This window comes from Miniopterus natalensis, chromosome 2 (genome assembly GCF_054644295.1).
Source record: "Miniopterus natalensis isolate mMinNat1 chromosome 2, mMinNat1.hap1, whole genome shotgun sequence".
NCBI lineage: Eukaryota > Metazoa > Chordata > Mammalia > Chiroptera > Miniopteridae > Miniopterus > Miniopterus natalensis.
In genome coordinates, this window is record NC_142082.1 from 135072581 (window position 1) to 135096626 (window position 24046).

Consider the following 24046-nt stretch of genomic DNA (forward strand, 5'->3'; position numbering starts at 1 on the left):
TACAGAACTTGCTTTGACATTCACAATCAGTTCATACTTCCCACAATTAAAGTTAACTTGGCTTAAATTACCCTGAGTCAAAGAAGGTGACCAAGTCCGGCCATTTGAACTGCTCAATTTCATCTGATTCTCTTTCGCTGGTGTTGATACAGCCACATTTTGCTGTGTATGGATATCATCCATCAAACACAGTGCAAAAGTACTATATACATAAAGCCCCAGTGAATCTTCACCGAGTCTAAGACGAGGTAACTCAGTAAGTTATGAACAATAATAAAGAAGCCAAGGTCAGTGCTGAATCCCTTGAGAGCCGGTTAGTTCCATTTTGTTGCCTAACCGGGCATTCCACTCCTGACTCAGCCGGGCCTTCCGAAAATGCAGGCCTCTGTCACCAAAGTCCTCTCTGAGAGTGATGGGGGGTCAGTGTTGCCATCTTTGTTTTTTAAGAAATTACAATAACCTTTGGAAAAGTAAAGAGCTCTCATTTATTGGGTGTGTCTCATATTCTAGGTAGGTGTTTTACCAAACAATTTACATCCATGATCATTCTCTAAACCATATAAGGTAAACATTATGATACATAATTTAAGTATGAGAACACCAAAGCTCAGAGCTTTGATTACTTATGTAAGGCCATACAGCTGATAAATATTAGGTTTTGGATGCCAATTCTAGTTTGCCTAGATCCAAGGTCCATTTTCTTCTCCATTGAACAGCAATCCAGCCTTTCCATAGTCAGTGGCAGAGGGAAATTTGATTTCCCACATGGAAGATGCCATTATTTAGACCTAGGCATTAAGCATTAGCTTGTTGTAAAGCGTGCTTCCCAGAGACTTTAATGGGCTGTATTTCTAAATGTATGTAAAGGCTACAATAATTACAAATAATCTCTTGACATTTCCTATAATTTAACCAAATAAAGCAAGTGTTGTTACAAAATAAGATGGTATTTTTCTGTATCTTCTATTAAAAACTTTAGTTCAAAGGATAAAATAAAAGCATCAGGAAGTTATATGTAGTTCAAAATTAAACATACACTAAGATTGTAATACACTGAACAAATTGTACTATGAATAGCACAATTACATAGTAATCTGACAATCAAAAACAAGCAACATCCTTACTGAGAACTCTTCAAATATTTTTGTCCCAACACTGCAAGGTGCTTAGTAGCTAATAAGTGTTCAAAACATTTATTTAGGGTAAAATTACCTGATGTAATACAGGTGATTAATTGATTACATATAACTTCATTTTGTACTCTGTAGAGATACCTCAAAGGACTTTCTTCTTCAAAAAAGGTGAAGGAATAAAATTTCAATAAGGTTGTTTGCTTTATCAACTACTTTTATATAATGCCAATATGAACAATAAGACTCATTTTCATGCAAATAAATGATTATTAACTTTATTATTAAACATGTCATTAATTACAACAAGAATGCTAAATTTAAAAAACGCCTTATGTATATAATTATTCTTTTTACTTAGTATTATTATGAAAAGTTCTAAAGTTAAGAAATACAAAGATATATCTAAGTTTGATATGTAATATATTATCAAGAAAGTAACTTGACAACACAAGATGTATAAAAATTAGAATTGGCTGGGGTGTGAACAATATATTTTGTATTGTTTTTATTTTGTAGGATTTTGCTCATTGTTATTACAATACTAAATCCTTAAAAAATTACTATCTAAGTGATAGAAACTCTGGTCTGATAACTTTATAGAGCTTGTCAGAAAAGTTTAAAGAGCTCTAATTATAAATTATATATTTGTTTTTTATATGTAGAATTCCATTTTCTTCACATAAGTTATTTCTCCTAACATCTTAAGTTCATTTTTAGCAAATCTACCCCAAAATTCAAAATGACCTAATTTAAAGTTTGTGTTTGCTGAAGTAGAAAAAAATAACAAATATAACTGACTTTAATATGCAACTTTTAACACCTACATAATCACAGTAAAACTTCAACAATTTGACTCCTTTTGTTTAAAAGAAACATATCTGAGTTAAATCACAGAAAATCATGTTATTAACACTGGACGACTTCTGTGGGGTGAGAGACAAATGCAGACCACAGTGTTGCTCCATAAACCTTTGAGAAAAGAACAGCCAAGTGCAGGAAGGACTTGTTCACCATGAGCCCTGGGGAGAAAATAGCTGAAGGTGACAAACCTTTGCCAAGGTTGCAAACTCTCAAGAGTAATTCCGAAAGTATGACAATATGAGCTTTTATTTCCAATTCCAGTTCCCAAAATTCTTCAATGATGCAGGTTCAGGAGAGAGGAAATACAGTCTCAGGGGGAGACCTTGATGAAGACCATGTGTGCTCTTGGAACAGGTTTTAATTCCGAGTTTGAAACATGACAATAAGTTCTTGGCAGTGAATTTGTTTATAGTATTATTCCCCGATTCTACACATGTGCACATTTCGTTTGTGAGATTTTGATATTTTTTGCATTATGACTAAGGAGTGAAAACTGAGTTAATATTGGAAGCCTACGTTTTTTATCTGAATGAAAAGTGCAAGAAATTCCACAGGGCAGAAAGCTCAGGCATATATTTTGGGCAAGCAAAGGCAGTAAACTAGTCAGAAGACACAAAAATTAAATTCCTCATAAATACCATGGGAATCGTCTAATGAATTCCTTTTCCCATCTAGATAAAACTTTTTACCCCACGTTCTTTGTCTGGAAAAAGTACCGTAACCTTAACATTCATTTAGCAAAACTGACTGTGATCTGATTGTGCTCTGAGTTCTAGAATTACAATGGAGCTAAAAGTCAGCATACACAGGAGAAAACAATCCAAATTTATTCCCTCATTTAATTATCCCTCAGAGTTATAATGTAAAAGGAATTTTTAACCTTGAGAGCATAAAAGGGAAAAAAAGTCTTTAGCTAAATTTGTCTTCATAGAATAATTCCTTAAGATCATAGGAAAATATAATGGGAGCAGGGTGGTCAGAAACACAAAATAGGCACGTATTCTATCATTTCAAAAGAGTTCCCCCTTTTTACTGGTGACGGTGGCTCACTACTAATGGAACAATCGAGTATATAGGACATTTAAGACCCTTCCTACTTTGACTGGTATCTGGTCAAAAGAAGATCTTACTGTTATGGTTGTAATTACCAAGTTAATATTAATAATAGCAAAGGAACGCAGGGCAGGACAGACATTATAAGCATGGCCATCTGGGCAGCTTCACCAGGAAGCTGCAACTTTACACTCTGCAGGGAACCACCGGCCCATTCCACCCAAATCACTGGGGGAAGGAAGATGGGCATCTGAGCAATAAAGCTGGGGTGATGTAGGGAAAATACACGCTTATCAGCCTAACCTGGAAACAAAGATCATTGGCCAGGAGGGTGGAACCCAACACAACCCTGAAAAAATTTGGGAACACAAAATCTCTAAACAAAGGAATTTTCTCTCTCTCGTTGCTCTGGCTCTGCTCCTGCTTCCCTGCACTCACCCATGTTCCCTCCATAGTCACGCGGCCACAATGGACTACAGATGGGCACACAAGCTAAGCCAGCCACATGCTGGACCGGACTGTGCAAGTAAGGGGTGGGGATGCTGGGCAGTGGCTTCAATCCTAGCTCTGCTGAAGATAAAAAGGGACTTTTTCCTTGGTGGGAGGGAGGGAGATGGGACCTTGGAAACTCAGGAGTTTAATTCCGTGCAAATAAATATCACTCATTCTCCAATGCAAGTCTCAGAAAATTCCTTTTCTTGTGACATCGAACGAAGCCCACTTTCATTGGCAACAGGTGGGGACACGGAGAATGTCCCACTGATAACATTACTATATTCAGCCAATAAAAGAAGCATGTTCATAAAGAGTGCTTTAAAAATATCCTCTAGTCCAGAACCTTTCACTTCACTTAGCTCCCTGACATCACTCGCAGCACGCACTGTGGTCTCACAGCTTTCAATTGAATGCACCAGCGTTCGGCCAGTGACTCAGCTCAAAAGTCTCAGAGTCAGCAACACTGTCTTCCCCTCTCTACCATCAAGTCAAAGTGGCCAATTCTAGTAGACTCTACTTCCACAAGCAACTGATAAAGTTGGGAAGCTACAGCTTCACAGACACCCCAGGGGACAGCTCCTCGCCAAAGGGACATTAATCCCCAAGTAGGCAGGAAAGACCACCTTCCAATCTACCCATTAGCCCTGTGGGGGTGGGGTGGATAAACAGGGGGGTGGGTGGGCGAGAGGCAGACCTTCTACCAGGCGCCCACACAGTAGAATCCAGATGAGGAGGCAACACTGTGAGGCATGCAAAGTAGGAGCCAAATGGCAACCGTAAAGAGGGGGAGACTAGCCTGGGGGAAATCTGGGGCTAAGATCAGACAGGATAAGGGCACAAAACCCTGGAAGATCCAGGAAAGGGTCTGGATAGGGGGAGGCACCATTACAGCCCCAGGAAGATACAGGTAAGTGAATGGATAGTTAAAAAGAAAGCTTCCTCCCCAAACCCAAGTATATATAAACAGAGCTTAACAAAGGCTGGAGGCTCTCTCCCTTTAGAACCTACAGGGGCCAAAGTACAGTGCAGATCAAGTCGGACGGGAACAGAGGCTGTGATGGGCAGGAACAGAGGCTGTGATGGGCAGGAACAGAGACTGGAGTCTCAGATGCTGGGCTAATGGCACAGTAGCTCTGGGTCCTGGCCCTCTTCCTGGGCTTGGTAGGGACAATTGCAGGCCTGAGGACCCAGAGGCTGTACTTTTTCAGCAGCAAGACAGAAATGAGCCACCTGGTTGTGTATGAAACACTGGGTACCTGGGGACAATCCGCTGTTTTCACTCCAATAAATTTTGCCACTACACCTCAAATCCTCCTCTATATATATCCTTGAAATGCATTTCCTGTCATATGGTGGAAAAACCCTATTTCCTCAGGCAACAGGATGACTCAAATCTCCTTCCTTTTCTTCTTACCTATAGGCACCACTTCATTTCAATCAATTTGGTAGCTTTCTAATTGTTATCCCAGCCTCCAATCTCTCTACTTGAGTAAAGCCTCAATATCTTTGACTAAATTGTACAGTTAAGACAAGCTCGGACCATGATACATTCCTAATTAAAACAGGTCAATAACTCTTCACCTCCTCTTTCCAACACCCAAACACCACAACCATCTGAGGGCACGCACACACACACACACACACACACACAAATACCCGGGGATATGTTATAAAATAATATGATCAAGTGTGTAGTTTCTATCCATTGTTATAGTCAATAGAACTAATATAGGTGTTTTAATGTGCTTTGGCTTTTCACTGCCATTAGTAAAATAAGAGCCATTATTTCTCCAGGTTTTAAAAACACTACAAAGGCATTAGACACTAAGAGAATATGAATAAATAAAGTTTAAGCAACATTGCATCTACTGGAACATTCACATCTCAGCAGGCATGAGATTCTTCCACACTTCAAAATAAGTTTCTATCTTTAGTCAAAGTAAATTAAAGTTTGAAAATCTGTACTTATTTTAGGCAAAAGAATAAAACTTTCAAATGCTGATGCTATGGACTATAAGTAAAAAAAGTAGAATGGCTATTGTCAAAAAGACTAGAGATAACAAATGCCGGGGAGGGTGTGGAGAAAAGGGAACCCTAGTGCACTGCTGGTGGGAACATAAACTGGTACAGCCACTGTGGAAAACAGTACGGAGATTCCTCAAAAAATTAAAAATAGCACTACTGTGTGATCCAGCAGTCCCACTTCTGGGTATATAGATAAAGAAGATGAAATCACTGTCTTAAAGAGATACCTGCACTCCCGTGTTCACTGCAGCATTATTCACAATAGCCAAGACATGGAAACAACCTAAGTGTCCATAGATGGATATATGGATAAAGACGTGTGTGTGAGTGTGTATTAAAGATAAAGATGTATGTATTATATATAAATAATTCAGACATTAAAAAAAAGTGAAATTCTGCCTTTTGTGACAGCATGGATGGACCTTGAGGACATTACGCTAACTGAAATAAGTCAGGCAGAAAAAGGAAAATACTGTATTTACATATGGATCCTAAAATCATCAAACTGATATAAAAAGAGAGTAGAATGGTGGTTGCCAAAAGCTGAGGGGTAGGGAAAGAAATGGGATATATTGGCCAAAGGGTACAAACTTTCAGTTATAAGGTGAGTAAGTTCCAGGGATCCAAGGTACAGCATGGTGACTAGAGTTAACAATGATGAATTGTTTACTTCAAAGTTGCTAGGAGAGTAGTTTTAATGTTCTCACCACAACAACAACAATAAAGCTAGGGAAAATAAAGTAATCTAAAATCATATGGCAAAGGCAGTTTGTAGGAGTCAGAACCATGCCCTAGGACTTGATAAAAGTCCTGGGGCTTCCATTTTTTTTATTCCTTTCTGCTTTCCTGTGTAAACTAGACTTTCTTAGTGTCCTCCTCAGCAGAACACAGAGCCCATGGGCCTTTTTTGCCTTTCTCTGGCCTTGTGACAGGCCCCAGGCCCTTGGGGAACAAGTTATTTCCTACTATGGTGTAGCATTTTCCTTGCTACCCTTCTTCATGCTATTCTAAAGAATTCTTTAAAAAGAATAAAGTATTTGATTTAGGGTAGAAAGCTTGAATTCAAACCTGCACTCTATTTCTCACCTTGAACAAATTCCCTAACCTCCTAATTTCAGACTTCTCACCTCCTAGCTTCATATTTCCTAATGGAGAAACTTCCGGAAAAATAACACTTCAGGCCGTCCCACACCTGATTGCTGAATTTAGGAGAGAAAAATTAAACAAGCTTAGTACAGACATCTCTTTTTCAGATGTGCCCTCCTACTGAGTAGGGTGCATTATGGCTTGGTCTATACTATGTGATAATTTCACTAGGGCAGGTTCTGCTCATACAAGAGGAAAGTCTAAGTTTGGGAAGAAAGTTCAAATTAGAAACTCCGTTTGACCATACAGCCAAGCTAAGTTCTCCATTCCAGCATCAGTTTTCAGAAGCAAACAGATGAGACAAAGGGACTAGCTGGATCTATTTTTTCCCTACGTTAATGAATTAATTAATCAACATTCAGTGAGTAACTAGCATACAAAAGTTATTATGTTATAGATAGTAGAGATCCCAGGATAAATTAGACAGGTTCTCTTTTCTCATATAGTCACTCTTCCACGATGGAAGCTAGATTCAAGTACAGTTAACAAGCTAGAATTAGTAAAGTAAAATAAAGTATTATTAGAGTTCTCATATCCTGTAATACATTATATAATTTAAGTCCACCTCACATATTCACATATACTATAGGTAAGAAACAAAATCATGAAACCTACTCAAGGCATCTGCCATAACATCATAAAGCTGTTTTGTCAACACTATTAGGATTTCATTATCAGGATAATATCATAGAAAAACTCCCTTGTATCTGAAACCAATATACTTATTAACCAGATTTTCCATGGGCACATTAGCAAATGTGACTGATTTGCTCTTAAGAGGAAGTCTCAAGTCATTCTTTCTGGATCATTACATAAATGGAGAAAACTAAACATATAATTTAAATTTTTTCCAAGGTTTAATACTCTGCCAAAAGTGTATAAATCTGGCCAATTCAGACTAAAGAAAAAGCCTAATCATTTGGTAATCAGCTTTGACCTCTACCCACAAAATCCACAATCTGTGTGAAAGAAATGACAACACAGTGAGTGAGAAGGTGGAATTTTTAATAGAATATTTTTGGGTGTGCTCTGCTTACCTCCCTGGTGATTTCTTGTATGGTTTCAAGGCACAAAGGTGTGTAGAAGGTTTCAAATAAATTATGTATTTGGTATGCAATTTATTTGAAACCTTCCACTAACTCATTCCAGTGACTTTTTCCTCAAATAATTTCTCTCTTTGTTTTTTCTTTCTTTCTTTTTTTCTCCTGCTACCCTCTGTCAACTGCTAGATTAAAGTTAAAACAGAGGCAAGAAAGAGGGCTATTCTCTGTAGGTTCAGCATTCACAGGTTTCGCTGAGGCCACACGAAGATCTCTATATATTTTCTACACAGGTAAGGCTACCCTGAAGAAAGCCCTTCCTAATTTTCTGTGACTTTTAGCTGTATACAGGTACATGAACTGCTAATGAGTGAAGAATGGGAAGAAGAGGGTTATAAAACAGAAGTTGAAGGAATTGATTAAAGGGCAACACTAAGATCCCAGATGTATGTGAAAAAAACCCAGAAATCTCATTTAACTAAAAGTACACAATGGAATTATTTGTGTCTGTTTCTTAACCACATACTCAATAGGTCTGCGATTGAAATGGATACTCAGGATACATAGTCTGAGTTCTCAACTCATAAGGAAAAGTCAGGGACAAGTCAGTCCCCTTAGTAAACCATGTATCCAAAAGAACAATATGATGCATTATGGGGAACCTCAACAATCAGACACTTAGAATGGGATAAAAATTAACAAATCAATGAGCCAAAGAGTCCCATGATTGACCTCATGTCACCCAGGCATCAACCACTCTACTCTCAAACTTCTTGTAATTTCACACTGCTTGTCTGTTTCAGTTTTCTGTTGCTTCTGTAATAAACTACAGACTTCAGACTCAGCGACTTCAAACAACACAGGTTTATTATTTTATAGTTCTGGAGGTCAAAAGTCTCACTGGGCTAAAATCAAGGTATCAGAGGGAGGCTTGGGGGAGAATCTGTTTCCCTGCCTTTTCCAGCTTCTGAAAGTCACCCCCACTCCTTGGCTTGTGACTGCATTCCTCCACTTACAAACCATCAAGGTCAGGCTGAATGAACCCTTCCCATGCTATCAGCTCTCCTTCATTTATCAGGTCCCAGGTGATTACACTGGTCCCATGAGTATAATCAAGGATAACCTCAAGGACATCTAATATACCAACCAATTCTCCCTTGCCATGTAACATAACATATTCATTGGGTGTGGGGATTAGAATGTAGGGAGCCCTATTCTTGCCTTCCACATGGACACACCAAGATTTGCTCTGAACTTGAGGTAGAAGACAAAATACAGCTATAAACTTGGTCTAGGAACTGTTCGTGACAAATAGGTAATACCATTTGGTAAATATATAACATTGCTCTTATAGTTAAAATACGTAACAACCCAAATGCAAAAAAAAGAAATTTGACCAATTAAATATAGTTTCTGAAAACAGCATGGTGATGGCAACATCTGATTTCAGATTCTCTCTCATACAAGTTATGCAGTCTTGAGCAAGATATTTACAGTGCTGAGCGCTAGTTTTCTCATCTGCACAGTGGGACTAAGGCCTGGCCTGCTTTACACCAGGATTGTACTGAGGATCAAATTACAGTAAATCATTAGTGCTGAGACTCTTTGAGTATTAAAGGCCTATACAGATAAAATATAAATATAAGAAATCCCAATATGATCATTTTTTTGTTAAACTATAGTCATTTCTTTAAAGGGCACCAAGGACAAAGGTAAATAACATAAGTAAACACCTATAGCCTCTGCATTTATTTTAAACCTAGCATTCACATTAGTAATAATAACATAATTTTTATTATTATTGAACTTTATCATTCATTACCTTTATAACATCTTTTTGATGAAAGACGTATATTTAGCTCTATTGTATATACAGAGAAACTGAAGCTTAATCTCTTGACCCAGATCACACAGAATATAGAGTCATAGAAGGGCTAATGGCTAAAATTGCCAACTTTAAAATCCATTCTGTTTTTGAAAACAATTTAAATATCAGACAAGCCAAAATTTCCATTGATATTATGATCCACCAATTCCACAAACAGCACTGTACACCGCGGGTACTCACAAAGCAGCTCTGTTGGCCAGAGTCCTAAAGTCCTTTGATTTCCAAGATTCCCTTGTCTGGTTTCAGAGGAAAGCATCACATATTAAGACTGACTCCTAGAATAATTGGAGAATAGAGTAACCATCTAAATACTGAGGTGCAAGTTAAAAAAGAAAAGAAAAAGGTATCCAAATCCATCTCTGCAAGACTTAATAACTGTAGCTTTCTGTTTTACTGGCTGAAACTGCTGTTTGCCTTCAATAAATCTCCAAGGTTTTACTTATAGGCCCCCTTTAGATACGGACAGATTATTTAGTTCAATTACTTCACATTACCACTAGTCCTATATAATAACTATGGTGCCTGCCTTTACATTTCCTGCCCTAAGCCATATTTCCCAAAGTGCAGAGGATTTCCTGCAAAAAGATCAAAGAGATTCACTTCATTCCAGCGTATTTGGGATTTCAAAACAATAACTTGTTTTTAACTTTTGGGAGACTTTTCCCTCTACTTTTGGTAGGCTAATGTATAAATGCATGCATATGTGTGTTTATAAAGCAGTAACTTGAAATTTTTACATAAATACATTAAAACTCTATTACATCAAACGTATTAATTAAAAAATTTGAAGCAGCATTTAAATAAGATTTCTAAGGTCTAATAAATAATAAATCAGAAACAAAAAGATCATCAAAGTTTGACTATCAATTCTTATATGTCCTTTGATTATACAAACCTTAAAATAAGTTTTCCACTTCTCTGTTTAATTCTCTTACCTGGAAAAAAAGAGAATATAGTAGTATTTAACTCAAAACTGTGAATATTAAGTTAAGTCAGTTAATATTTGTAAAATGCTAGCACCGTGTGTGGCAAAATAATAATAACAATAGGAAGAATTATTAATATTGACTACTTAAGAAAGAGAAAAAATATTAGTTTATATAAGCAAATACATATTAGATCTCTGCTCATTCCCAATTTGAAAAATACAAGACTTAACAATACAAGTCCTGGTATTTGTCTACGATTAAACCAATATAAGTAATCAGCTTTCAGATATGATTCAGAAAAAACATTGTGTTACACTTAGTGTAGTGCAAAGATTATTTAAATATATTTCACAGGAGCAAAGACTAAGAGGAGAAAACAGAGATAATACAATGCCATTTAAATGGCACTTGTAATGTTACCTGATTTGACCAGAGAATCTTAACATTATAGTCTAAAATGGAAGGAATTTGGACTGGCAGACAGTCAACCTGCTTATGTACACATAACTGTCTCAATTAGTAAATAGCACATGAAAATTTGTCAATTGACATGCCATAAACTTTCTTATAGTGATAATTAATTTGAATTTGGACTATTAAAATATATTTTACCAAATTATTGGGATTTATATAATATAGTTTTATATAATAAAGTTAACATGTTTAAGGATAAAACATCTTACTACAATTAATTTTCTTTCTTGTGTTAGTGACTACCACTGGAACATACCATTTTGAATTCATTTATTTACAGATATGATGCTATATCAGTATTATTTGCTACAATCCACTTTTGCCTGCATAATTACATTCCTTATGCCATGCCTAAAAAACATGCTTCATATTTTATCTCATGGAAGATTAAATGTTACTAATATTTAAGAATGATGTGATAAAGTTTTTTCTTTTCTTTTTATCTCAATATAAAGTTATTTTAAAAATGTGAGTTTAGAAATTCCCTAATTTTACTCTAGAATATTAGAGTATAAGACTTAATGTTCATTTACAATAATTTGCTATGCAATTTTAATTTATAGTATATTGTTATGCAAAAATAGGGCAGCAAAAGTTTTCTCATTTGCTTTAATGTGCACCTTTTTTAAACAACAGCAACAACAAAAAAGACCTTAAGAGGTGTGTGTTTGTGGACTGATATGTAAAAAAATAGGGAATAGGGAATAATTTTACAGTTATATAATCATATCTACTAAAGAAAGATTTTTTAAATGAAAGGTAGTTTAAAAAAAATAAAATGTTTTTTACTTGTTTTGGCATGGCTTTTGAATTTCTGAGTAAACTTCCCCTTGTACAAAAGTTAGTATATATGACCTTTGGAATCATGCATGTCTAAACCATATATATGTTTTACAAAGACTTTTATTTATTGAAAAAATAACAACTTGCTTTACAATTCCCTTAATATAAACCCAATATTAAAAGCTTAGGTTGAACCTCTAGAAAAGTCCAAAAGCTAAGAAGAATTCCTTGATCCATTCTGCTGAAAATCAACACAAATAAGAACAGGAAACAAAAATACAGAAATCTCTCAGCCTGTAAGTTGATGTCCAACCTCTTATCCAATTATCAGGTAGAAAAAAATATGATATTTTTAATTCTGTAATTTGAGAAGACATTATTTAGGTGCTTTTTAGAAAGAACCAGCAGCTATTTCAATAGAGCTCTTTTAATACTCTGTGGTGTCATAAAACTCTATGTCTGGTATATAGTCATCACATAAGTCATTGACTTGGGAATTTGAGTGGCAGCTAAAATGCAATACCCAGGGTCCATGATCTTTTCTAACAAGAACAAATTTTAATTGAGACATAATTAAAACATATTTTTACAAAGGTGTTTATTAAAGGAGCTAAATATGTATGAAATAGAGGAGGGAAATATACAGGGGTGAGCAAAAGTAAGTTTACAGTTGTAACATTCTTTTGAGTTAATAAAACTATTGTAATAATCATAACTTGCATGTCTTTTTCCATATGAATAACTGTAAACCTACTTTTGCCCACCCTTGTATTACTCATGTTTACACATGGTTGGTTATTACCTACAGAGTAATAAAAATTAAAAAATTATATCAGTGAAAATATGTAATTTTATTGATATATTTGACAAACTAGACAAAAAATCTTCCCAAAATAAAGAACTGCTTTTAGAAACCAAAGTAAAGTTAAAAGGAATATTTAACACTAGGTAAATCCACACTCAAATTTTCTTTTTTTTTTAATCCTCACCTGAGGACATTTTTTATTTTCCATTGTTTTTCAGAGAGAGTGGAAGGGAGAGAGAGAGAAACATCGAAGTGAGAGAGGTACATCAATTGGTTGAGTCCTGCACGTGCCCCAATTGGGGCTGGGGATGGAGCCTGCAACCTAGGTACATGCCCTTGACTGGAATCGAACTTGAGACCCTTTAGTCTACGGGTCCACACTGTAACCACTAAGCCAGACCCACCAGGGACACACTCAAATTTTCAGGAGAAACAGCAGATACTCTTACTCTCTTAGGAGAGAAATTTTTTCCCTTTAACTTAACAGCATCATCCAATCATATTTGTAAATATTCAGTGTTCATTGGAGCTTAAGAAAACATTCCTTGAATGAAATATTCATTAACACCTAATTCATAATTCCATACTTTATTATAATAATTAGTATTAGTAACAAAGCCAAAATAACTGAGAACCCACCTAGTATTTTCTTATAAATCTTTGTCTTTCCTGTCCCCACAGACCCAGAAAACGTGTTTGTTTTGGAAACAAATGGCAAACACTACAAAGGACTCAAAGTGAGTGATAAATGATCAAGGAAAAATTGTGAAATCACATCAGCTGATCAGTGGCTGACTGACCCAAGGTCAGAGCCTGTGAGAACGTATGACAAGCTGAAGAATTTCTCCTGCTGTTAAATGTCAGGCATGAGTGCCACACCACCTCACACTGGAAGATATCCAGAAACAAATCCATTGTTTTAAGTTTACACAACCACCAAGGGTGATCTCTGAAAGTCACAGCAGACAGTCTCTCAAGTTAGTTACAGCTACTGTACATAGCCGTTTTCATGACCGACTTCAAGTTCTACCACACCCCTTAATAAGTCCTATAACCTAAAATTTCTAAACAAGTGCAATAAAATTACAAGAGTGGAATCTAAGGAAATGACTTATACCATCTTAATAGTGAGAATAAAGTAAGAAAATGCTAAGACAAATGGTTTTGATTGCAGAACTTTAGCAAAAATATTGAATGCACTAATCTTACTCACATATCTTTGTTATGGAGATATAAATTGTCTGCCCTTCTATGGTGGGAGTCCAGGATGAGAGAAAATCAATTGGTATTGAAAACAAATATAATTTTTTTAGTACCACATTGAAAATTAACCATGAAGAAGGCCAAAGCCAAATCACACTTTGAAAGCCTATCGTGGTGAGCTTGTCTTGATGATGTGTCGCCATACTTAATCACAGCTCTATGTTGCTGGTGGGGGTGGCTGCGAGGGGGGCCACTATGGGAAAATGTGAAGTGAGCCAAAAGACAGCAGCTTCTATTAGCTACCATCTCCCTTACAGCCAAATTGACATTTATCTTTTATTCTATGAAGCAAATTGTACACCAGAGCTTTTAACAATACTGTTTTTATATATAATTAGAGTGGAGAAATATGGTGTGGTGCTCTTAAGAATGTGCCTCAGAGATCTCTGACTAGAGGAAGTGTAGTTGACCAAGGGCCCAAGCTGCTGAGCTCTGAAACCCATTGCTGGATTTGCAGAGTCCACACTTCCCACCTGCTGCTCGCAGGCCACAACTAAACCAATGGGAACACTAAAACAGGTCATTCCTAAGATATGTGGAACTCCTCTGATGACTGATTTTGGCTGGGACTCTTGCATTGCCTTGCCTGGCATATGCTGGATATTCATCACTTATCTTTGGGAAAATAAACTATTGTTATTATTGAGTTGTCAAAGCCCCTGCAGGTTGTTGCATAAACATCAAAAATTGAACTCAGTGTAAAAGTTAGTTTTTAGATGATTTTCAGCTTCTTAATGTAGTCTCAGGCAGCTGAACTACAGCAAATGGGTTAGAAAACTGCAGCGAGATGGATTTTTGCTCCACAAATATATAACCCTCTGATAGATATCTAAAGCTTAAATAGGCTGCTCCAATCCCCTCAATTCCTCTTTGAGAATACTAACATCCCCATTTTACAGAACAAGAGACACATGGCTTGAAGAAACCAAGTTCTCAGGGTTGCAGAATTTTAAGGACAGGAAGCAATATTGCAACCTTGATTTTGCTCGCCCTTTCCACAGTGACCATGCAGTTAGAAGACGTCTCTTTCAGGAAAGAGCCCGAATGCAGGACCCAATGAGGAAGCTCCAGGAACGGTGATAAGAGGGAAGTCTCACAATGTCTCGAGTTGATAGATGATAATGAGTTTCAATTATGACGACAGATTTCTTGATTAAATTTTATCTTTCATATACATTTACGCTTAATGAAAAGTATTTCAACTGCTCCCTGACAGCTAAGAAATAGTCTTAAGCCTTTCAGATTTGCAGATAATTACAAAAATATCTCTAACTGTCAGGAAATTACCAGTTTTCCATCTGTTTGTGAAGACATTTTGAAAGGAGAGAGGGAAAAAAGAAGTCAAGTTTTCACACATATGTGTTGGCAAGAAAATCAAAATCAAATAAACAGAGATCACTGATTTTTCTGCCATTTTCACAAATTTCTTTTGTACCAGTTGCTGATAATATCATTATAATACAAACCTAAGGTAACTTCTGAAACTGGAATTTAAGACTTTATAAGCTTTGAACTATAATAAAGCCAGAGCCTAGATTGTAATTAACATCTGGTAAAAATTTTGCTTTGTTGTTTATTTTTACAGTTTTTGGGTGGTTTTATTTTGATCACCCAGTTTTACTAAATTCTAAATGACATAAATTCTCCTGTTTGACTGCTATTTAGATTTTATGCCAAATGTCAGCAACATATGAAACCAAGTATTCAAACTTATCAAATACTCAATATTTCTAGTACAAAATCACCCACATGATCAGAGTTGCAAGAAGATACTGCTCTCTAAAGAGCAGTGTCATCACCATCTCCATGGATACTTTGGCATTTTTTTAAACAGATGTAGGTCATTCCTGAGATAGTTCCAAAGTTACCTTCCAAAGGTGAAATAAAGATGTGACATTTGGCCACAAATTTCTTCAGTTCACCAAAACTTCTTCTGCTCTGTGGAAAGACGGCTGGAAGACCAATGCTTTCAAAATGTTCAGCTTAATTACACTGGTGTGGTACCACTTATCTAAAGCTATTTTAAGCATCTTCTTGGGTTACAGTTAGCTATATTACAAATCTAATTACACTTGCCCACAGAAAAGTAAGTACACGCAAACCCTGCTCTGTAATGTACTTAACAAAAGGCACTATATTTTTCTTCATAGTATTTATCAAAATTGTTATTCTACAGTTCTTTATCTTTCTAATGCCTATCTCTTGCACTATACATTCCCCAAGGGCATGTGTTGTACATGCAGTACTTAGTACAGTGCTTAGAGGGCCAACAAATGTTTGATGAATGAATGGATGGATGACCATGTAAGCTATAACTAAATTTATGTACATTTATGCTTATCACTTTACACTCATGCTGGAAAAGTACACATATTTCAGAGACTCACTGGGACACAGCACAGTGTAGACTAACAAAGCGATGACTTTCAATTCAGAGGAAATGAATCTAATGCCAGGTTTGGTATTGAAGAGTTCAGTGATCAAAGACAGGTGGATTGAACTCTCCAACACTGTTTCCTCATCTGTAAAAAGGAAACAGTTGAATTGAGGTAAGTATTAAAGATAATACATACAAAAGTATGCAGCCCAGTCCAAAGCATGGACCAAGGCCTTAGTGTGTTAGGTAACATCAGTTATTAATATTCTATATAGCTTTTAAGTGTATACATCAATTCCAATTATCCTAGAGCTTTTAAAAATGTCCATTTGGAGCACATATGGACAGTAATAACTCATCAATAATTTACGGCATTAAAATGAATTTTCCAATAACTTTGTGCCTGCTTTCCCAATTATTATAAGCTGTTTGAACAAGTTACTTTCAATTAATTTCATCATTCTTTACTCTGCACACTATTTCCAAATTCTTCACAACCATCTCAATTGGTCCCCATAACCACAATCTTAATTCATGGTTAGTGCAATTCTCTGGCGAAGATTGTATGCTCTTCCTCAATCTACATTCATTTCATTATTACCCTTATATTCCACAACTTCAGCCACTATCAGAGGGGAAAAAGCAGTCGTCTCTGAAATGTGTCTCCCTTCCAGACTGTACCTCTGAGGAATCAAGTTCAATTTCAACCCTTAGCATTTATTCATCCATTTATTCACTACACCTATACTGAGCGCCATTTATGCTCTAATTTGCATGTTTGTGTCGCCCAAGTTCATATGTTGAAAACCTAATGTCTAAGGTAATGGTACTGGGAGGCGGGATGTGGTGCTTAGGAATGGGATTGGTGCCTTCTGACAGAGGCTCCAAAAAGCTAGCCTGCCTCTCCCACCAGGCGAGGGCACAAGGAGAAATCTGTGGCTTAAAAGCAGCCCCTCGCCTGACTGTGCTGGCCCCCTTCTCTCGGAATTCCAGCCTCTGGAACTGTAAAAAATAAATTTCTGTTGTTTATAAGCTTCCCGGTCTATGGTATTTTGTTATAGCCGCCTGAACAAACTAAGATAACCTATGACCAGGTACCGTGTTGGATTATAGAGTTACAAAGGTGAACACAGTGAGGCCTCTAGTATCTTGAGTCAAAGAGCTCACAATCTAATCAGGGGACACAAACCTAGAAATAGGTAATTATGAAAAATGTAGTAAAGTAAATAAAATAACGAGCATGGCTTTATGGAAAAAAAAAACAAAAACAAGAAAGAATATCTAACCAGCCTGGGGTAAGTGAAGGACAGTGGCAGAATTCTAGAAAAAACAATGTTTTTTAAAGATACAGAGGAATCAATGGACAAAAAAGCCCGAGGGTCAGTATGAGGCAAAGAAACAAATGACAGCGTATTCATATAGGATACGTTAAGACAGCAAATTAACTAATTAATTAATTAATTAATTTTAATTGAATTTTGGGGGGTGACATTGGTTAATAAAATTATATAGGTTTCAGATGTACAATTCTATATCATTCATATATTGTATTGTGTTCACCACCTCAAGTGAAGTCTCCTTCCATCACCACTTATTCTTCATTTACCCTCTTCTACCTCCCCCAACCTTGTTTCCTGCTGATAAAATTTTATTTTTGAAACTTTTATTATATAGTTTACAAAGTATGTCTGCAGCATGAAAATGTGTAGGAAAGGGCTTATTTTAGATTGTGTTTAAATTAAAATGAATTAACATTACAATTTCTTTAAAACCTATAAATTCAAATACTTTTGTTCAACTAGAAACCCTTTTAGACTTCTCAGTTTGCCCATGTAAGTCATTTTTCATACCTGCAGTTCCTTTCAGAACACCTCTACAGCATAAGTGTACAGGTTCCTGAGGGAACTTCGCCTAAGCACCAAAATATTCTCTTAATTTTTTTTTTTTCATTTTCAGAAAAGACATTTACAATGTCAGCCTCTTTATTAGGCCGCCAAGATGAAATGTATTTCCCGTTGTTAACACATGGCAGCACTTGTTTTTAATAGGGGCTGCCAATGACTTTCATTATACCTGTCAATCAAGGTAAAAGGGGAAAAAAATCATTGAAAAAATCCTACACATTACAAACACCTGGCATGATAAATGGTTTTAGTATCCAAGGTTGGTATGAATCCTCCTCTTGTTTGGGTAGATAGAATAGAACCCGAGACTATTTTAGGAAAAGCACATTATTTTTTTCAGAATCTCAGTCATTTAATTTCACAAAACAAAAATAACAATCACCTGTTTGGAAAAATAAAATTCTAAAATATTTTTTTTCCTGTCAAGGGTGCAGAGTTGAAGTTAACATCAGATTTCATTTCAAATGACAAAAAGGGACATTCACTAAAATTTAAAGAAAATACGTGAGTTGAAATCACGAAATTCCCCCCAAAATCAATTATGAAAAACAAAGAGTAAATCACAGATTTCCTTTTGGTCTGCTTACTAATTATATAAGTCCAGAGTGTTCTTTGTTTCTAGCAGTGCTCCCGAGTTTCCTTACAACCATTTAAACTAACGGCAAGGCTGAGAAACAGGTCCCCATCTCTTAAAGCTGCTCCAAGCAGGAATGTGAGCTGCAACCCAGGATGAGGATGGGCCCGTGACAGGGACCCCCCTGCCTGGCAGCACGGCCTTCGCTACATCGCCTCGGTTGCGCAGGATGGCTTCAAGTCCCTCCCTCCCGCGCGTTGCAGTTTCAGGTTGCTTTTATGTTTGCTCGCTGGCTTATACACAGTAATGTCTGCAAGGACATTAAAACGTTACCTTTGTTAGCTAATTATCGATGGGAAAGGAAGCAGAGGGCGAGTCAGAGATCGCTGAGCACGGTCAGCCGGGAAGCAGAGGCCTGTTCGCTTCGCTAGGAAGCTACAGCTTCACACCCCGAGAAACCAAGAAATGGCAGCATCGGCCCCCCAAGGGGATTAGCACCCCTCCCTTCCCCCTCTGGCACCAGAGTGTGTGTGGGAGGGGGAAGCAAGGGGAGGTAAGGACATTGGCAATCAAGTCAAAACGTGCAGGGGGAGGTGCTAGACCATGGTGGCCCGTCGGTCTAGCCTGGGAAAAACATCATTGGCTAGGGGTGGACCCCATCAGAAGCCCGCAAAAGTCTGGGAGACTGACTGGCTATTTTGAAAGAGTTTCTGGTGCCTGCCATGCTTGAGAACACATCATTCCAGGTGGACTGTCTCTGTCTTGCTCGGGACCCAGCACTTGCCCTGCTCATTCCTGTGATCTCTCTCTCTAGCCATGTGGCCCAGTGACCACGGACCCTGCACGCAGGCTCCAGGCCGGGCCTGGGTGCAGCAGCAAAGCCACGGGCTGCAGCCGGGAGCACAAGCTGAGCTAGTCAGAGGCTGGGCTGAGCTAAGCTTTAATACGCACAGAATCTCTCCACATTGACTCTGTTCCTGGCCCTGATCCTCCATGGAGAGACGGACAGATGTGGGATACTGGGAACTTCTTTAATTTTGCTTCCCGAATAAATTTTGCCACCAGATCTCATCCTTTCTTGTGGGTCCCGGAAATGCTTTTCCTCCTGACACCGCAAGAATCCCACTCCCGCGGGCAATAAGAGGAGTAAGTGGTAAGACAGCAGCAAAACAGTGCACTGTTCTGGACTAAACAAAACTATAACCTAATCTCCAGAATTAAGAACCATAAAACCAAAGGAGGATGGTAACAATTACAAGAGCATTTTGAAAAATTAGCTTTCAACTCGCCAATCAAATCTTGGAATCTTTAGAAAATAAAATCAACATTTTTTTAAGGTGTCAAGGTCAAAGCCCATGAGCCAAAAGGGTAAGTTTGCTCACGTATGTATTACTGAGTTGATACTTCCTAATGATAGATAAAAACCGGATAGGACTGCAAGCTATTAGATCCATATTTGATGCTAAAACAAGAATTAACTATTCTAATTCAGACCATGTTCAACAATCAAGGCACCTCGAGTATTAAAAGAAAAGGTACAGAAATAAGTAATAACTCATCAGGGCACATGAAAATACCTATGCTGGTCTTATAATTTGATATTCATTAAGTACTAAGTATTGTGTTTCCTAGCTTAATTATTACCAAACAAAGCTATCAGAGATCTCAGTACATTATTTTTTAGAAACCTTTTTCTAGAAGATTATCATGGAAGACGTTTTAGTATTTATACTTAATGGACTGGAGAAAATCTCTAGGAAATGCTTAATTCTAAGATATCTAATAATTACTTGTAGCATATTTAATAACTGAGAGTCAGGATCTGTTTCTTCTTAGGTCAACCACTAATAAGCTTTGTGAGTCTTGAAAATTAAGTTAACCTACGAAAATCAAAGTTTCTTCACTTCTAAAATAAGAATATCTCTCTAAGACTTGACCCATTCCTCTCCAGTTCTGGTTTGCCATGGCCCAATTCAAGTAGATTTTTGCTCAAATAAACTCTTAAAATTCTTGATAGGCCTCATTTTATCTTTTCACATTTCTCTCCAGCTATGTCTGCTCATCGCCCCTATATTTATGTAGTAACAATGTCCAATAATAAATTACTATTTTGTACACATATTTTTGTTGCCAAATAAAGAAAAACACAGCCTGAGTATTCTGTACAATAACCTAATCAGAAAAGGCCTGAAAAACTTTTGTTCCATGCTTAGAAAAAAGAGGTTAATCTCAAATTGCAATGATGAAAATTTTCTAAATTAAGTTTTTTCTCTTTGATTGTTTCTTAACATTATTAATGCTGGTAAAAAGTAAGTTCATCTGAGGAGAAAAAGAAGGGTTTGTGTTGAATTTCTTGGGACTATCATAATTCTTACATAGATCTTAATTTAAACCTATGCAGTTTTGATCATTTGACTTAGTGAGTTCATGAATGTCAAGCTTTGTTTATTTGAAGACTGTTTAATCAGCTTTTAATAGAAATAAATAAATAAAAATCTAAGGGAAACAAAACCCACATTTGGCTTACCCTACACAATTGTTTCAAAGTAAGAGCTATTTAATTGAAATTCATGAAATAACTACTTATATTTAATATGTACTGAAAATAAAAATACTTCTAAGTATTTACTTAAAATAAATTTTTCTGCCCGGCCGGGCATGGCTCAGCGGTTGAGCATCGGCCTACGATCCAGGCGATCGGGGTTTGATTCCCAGTCAGGGCACATGCCCGGGTTGCGGGCTTGATCAATGACTCTCTCATCATTGATGTTTCTATCTCTCTCTCCCCCTCTCCTTTCCTCTCTCTGAAATCAATAAAGATAGATTTTTTTTAAAAAAGATGAATTTTTCTGAGTAATACTGAGGCCTAGTGTGTCATTATTGACATGTATAAAGAACCCAGAATAAGGATGTTTGAGCGGTGAGGAGTTTTCAGGTGCAGTATCCCTCTTGGGCGGGGAGGGGTATGGTGATAGACCAGTGGGAAATCCACAATTTAAACAGACAGAAAATCTGGAAGATTTTCTCAGGCAAGTACTTTTTTCTAATAGACAGATGAATCAGGCCACAAATATTCCCTCTGCCACTTTTGGACTACACAAGAGTCTTGCCAAATTAGAATCCCTCTGAAGTGTAGGTGGGTTTCAGGAAATTGTATCACAATTCCTTGCAAACCCTTCATGGAATTCACTAATGTATACTTCATCTTGAATTTTCAAAGTATAAAATGAGTTTCAAACTGCTGAAAAATGCATGAATTTATTTCTAGATTATTAAGTGAAAAAAAAATGTACAAGTAATTAGCAAAGTAAAGGACTTAATATTCTATAATGATAAAAGTATTAAACTGGGCTCCTGTTTACTGCATTGCATGACTTGTAATGTGTTCTACCATAAGCTCACTTTGTATATAAAACTGAGGAATTTGTTTCAGCTGGGTTGCCAATGGAAGGAGAATTGAGGAAATAAGTTACAAAGGCAATGTTAATAAGGGGCAGAAATTCAAGCTCCGATAGTATATTTTGTATCTGGATGTAGCAGAGAACTTTCCAATTAAGGCCAACAAGTAGAAAGCTGATAACTCCAAGCTGAGATTTATAAGGAGAGGTCAGCAGCATGTAATGAGAATTTGGAGCACATACATCCAGCTATAATATCTTTAGTATAAGTATAGTTCCAATGCCAAAAGCTAATGGCTCCACGACAATAATAAATAATGGTGAGAGAATATTCTAGCCTCAGGCCTCAGAAAAAGAACTCTGTTGGCATTATACAATTTTCATTAACACTAGCTGAAGGAGTTTCAATCCCCTAAGTACCTCAGCTACACTAGAATATGTAAAATCACAATAGGCAAGGAACAACCTTTTAGTTGAAAGCCATCCTTTCCTCCACAGAATTTATATCTAGGCATGTCCTTACAGGAGAGAGAGAGAGAGAGAGAGAAAGAGAGGGAGAGAGATCACTGCCCACATTTCCATCACTCATTCAAAATATTTTTAAGTAAATAACACTTAAAATCATTGGAATTCACTTAGCACTTATTGTGTCCTTACCAGTATAATCTCAGAGCACTCACATGTGAAAGACCGCCTGGAGTTGTGCCAGGTACAATCAACAAGGCCATTTGCAGCCCGCCCTGAAGTAATATTTAAGAACACAGACTCCGGGGGTGGCAGGTCTGGAATCAAGTGACCCTAACCATGTGACTGTGAGCAAGGTAATGAACCTGGCTATGTTCAGCTTCCATATGCATAAAATGAGTATATTAATATTAAGCACCACCAAGGGTTCCTGAGCAATAAATGAGAATAAAATACGTACGACACTTCCTGCCAGAAGTTAGTGAGCTATGAAACTCAACTGTTTACTTGTTATTATTACCATGTACCAATCTTTGCATTAAGTGTCTCAAAAAAAAAAAAAAGAGAGAGAGAAATGTGCTGGCCGACACATTGAATGTGAGACACCTGTAATTTTAGAGATTAAACTCTATGGGTAAACATTAAGCAACCACATCACTCATGAAAATGGGCATCTACAGTATGGTGATGCAGCTTTCTCATCTTGTGCTAACTGATATGATTAGTGGTTCACTAGGGCCTAGTGAATCTGTAATCTGCTTGGCAGACACATTGTACAAATTGCAGGTCCCCAAGTGCCACAGTTTCCCCAAAGCCCAAGAAGATAATAGAGTAGGGTAGGGGTAGAACTCATAACAGCAAATAAGAATGGAACAATGAAGTATGAACCAAGAAGACTGCCTAATTTTGTAAAAGGCACATAAAGTGCAAGGGCATGGTTGTTTTTTAGCATTTGTACAAGGACCAAGAAAATGTATTTCGAAATCTTGTCATATCCCTACCGAGATTGACAGCAGAATTATTATTCTTTGATGTAGTCAAACAAGGCCTAGAAGTCAGGTATATTATTAACAGCAGAATGGATTCCTCACCTTTAGGGAACTTTCATACAAACCTTTGACTCTTCCTAAGGCCCACCAGCCCATTAACCGTAAGTTTCTTTCCGCAGCTCTCTTCAAACTCTTATTCCCTAAGTGTGTCTCAGATGCTCATACACTGCCCAGACTATATCTGTATTTAGTTACTACCTTGGGTAAAAAGGTCACACTTAGGGCTGCTGTTCTTGTCATTTTACAAATAAAAAAGAAATATGCTGAGTTGTTCTAGTTAGACTGCAGTGGTTCTTAAAGGGGCGTTGAGGGGGTTGTTCCCCAGGGGATATTTGGGATTGTTTGGAGGTATATTTGGCTGTCACACTGGGAGGGTGCTACTAG

General features: G+C 37.1%; 1 protein-coding gene across 2 annotated transcripts in view; it reads right to left on the reverse strand.

Annotated features, from left to right (window-relative positions):
- SLC16A7 (solute carrier family 16 member 7) overlaps positions 1 to 24046 on the reverse strand; it is a 139171-nt gene that overhangs the window by 85774 nt on the left and 29351 nt on the right. The window contains exons 2-3 of one of the 2 annotated variants that reach the window (XM_016224481.2): positions 10537 to 10576; positions 9822 to 9916 (exon numbers count right to left, since the gene is read on the reverse strand). The gene's annotated coding sequence lies outside the window, so the exon portion shown is untranslated. Of the gene's footprint in view, positions 1 to 9821; positions 9994 to 10536; positions 10577 to 24046 lie in introns of those variants that run through there. The other variant, XM_016224483.2, reaches the window with a different exon arrangement.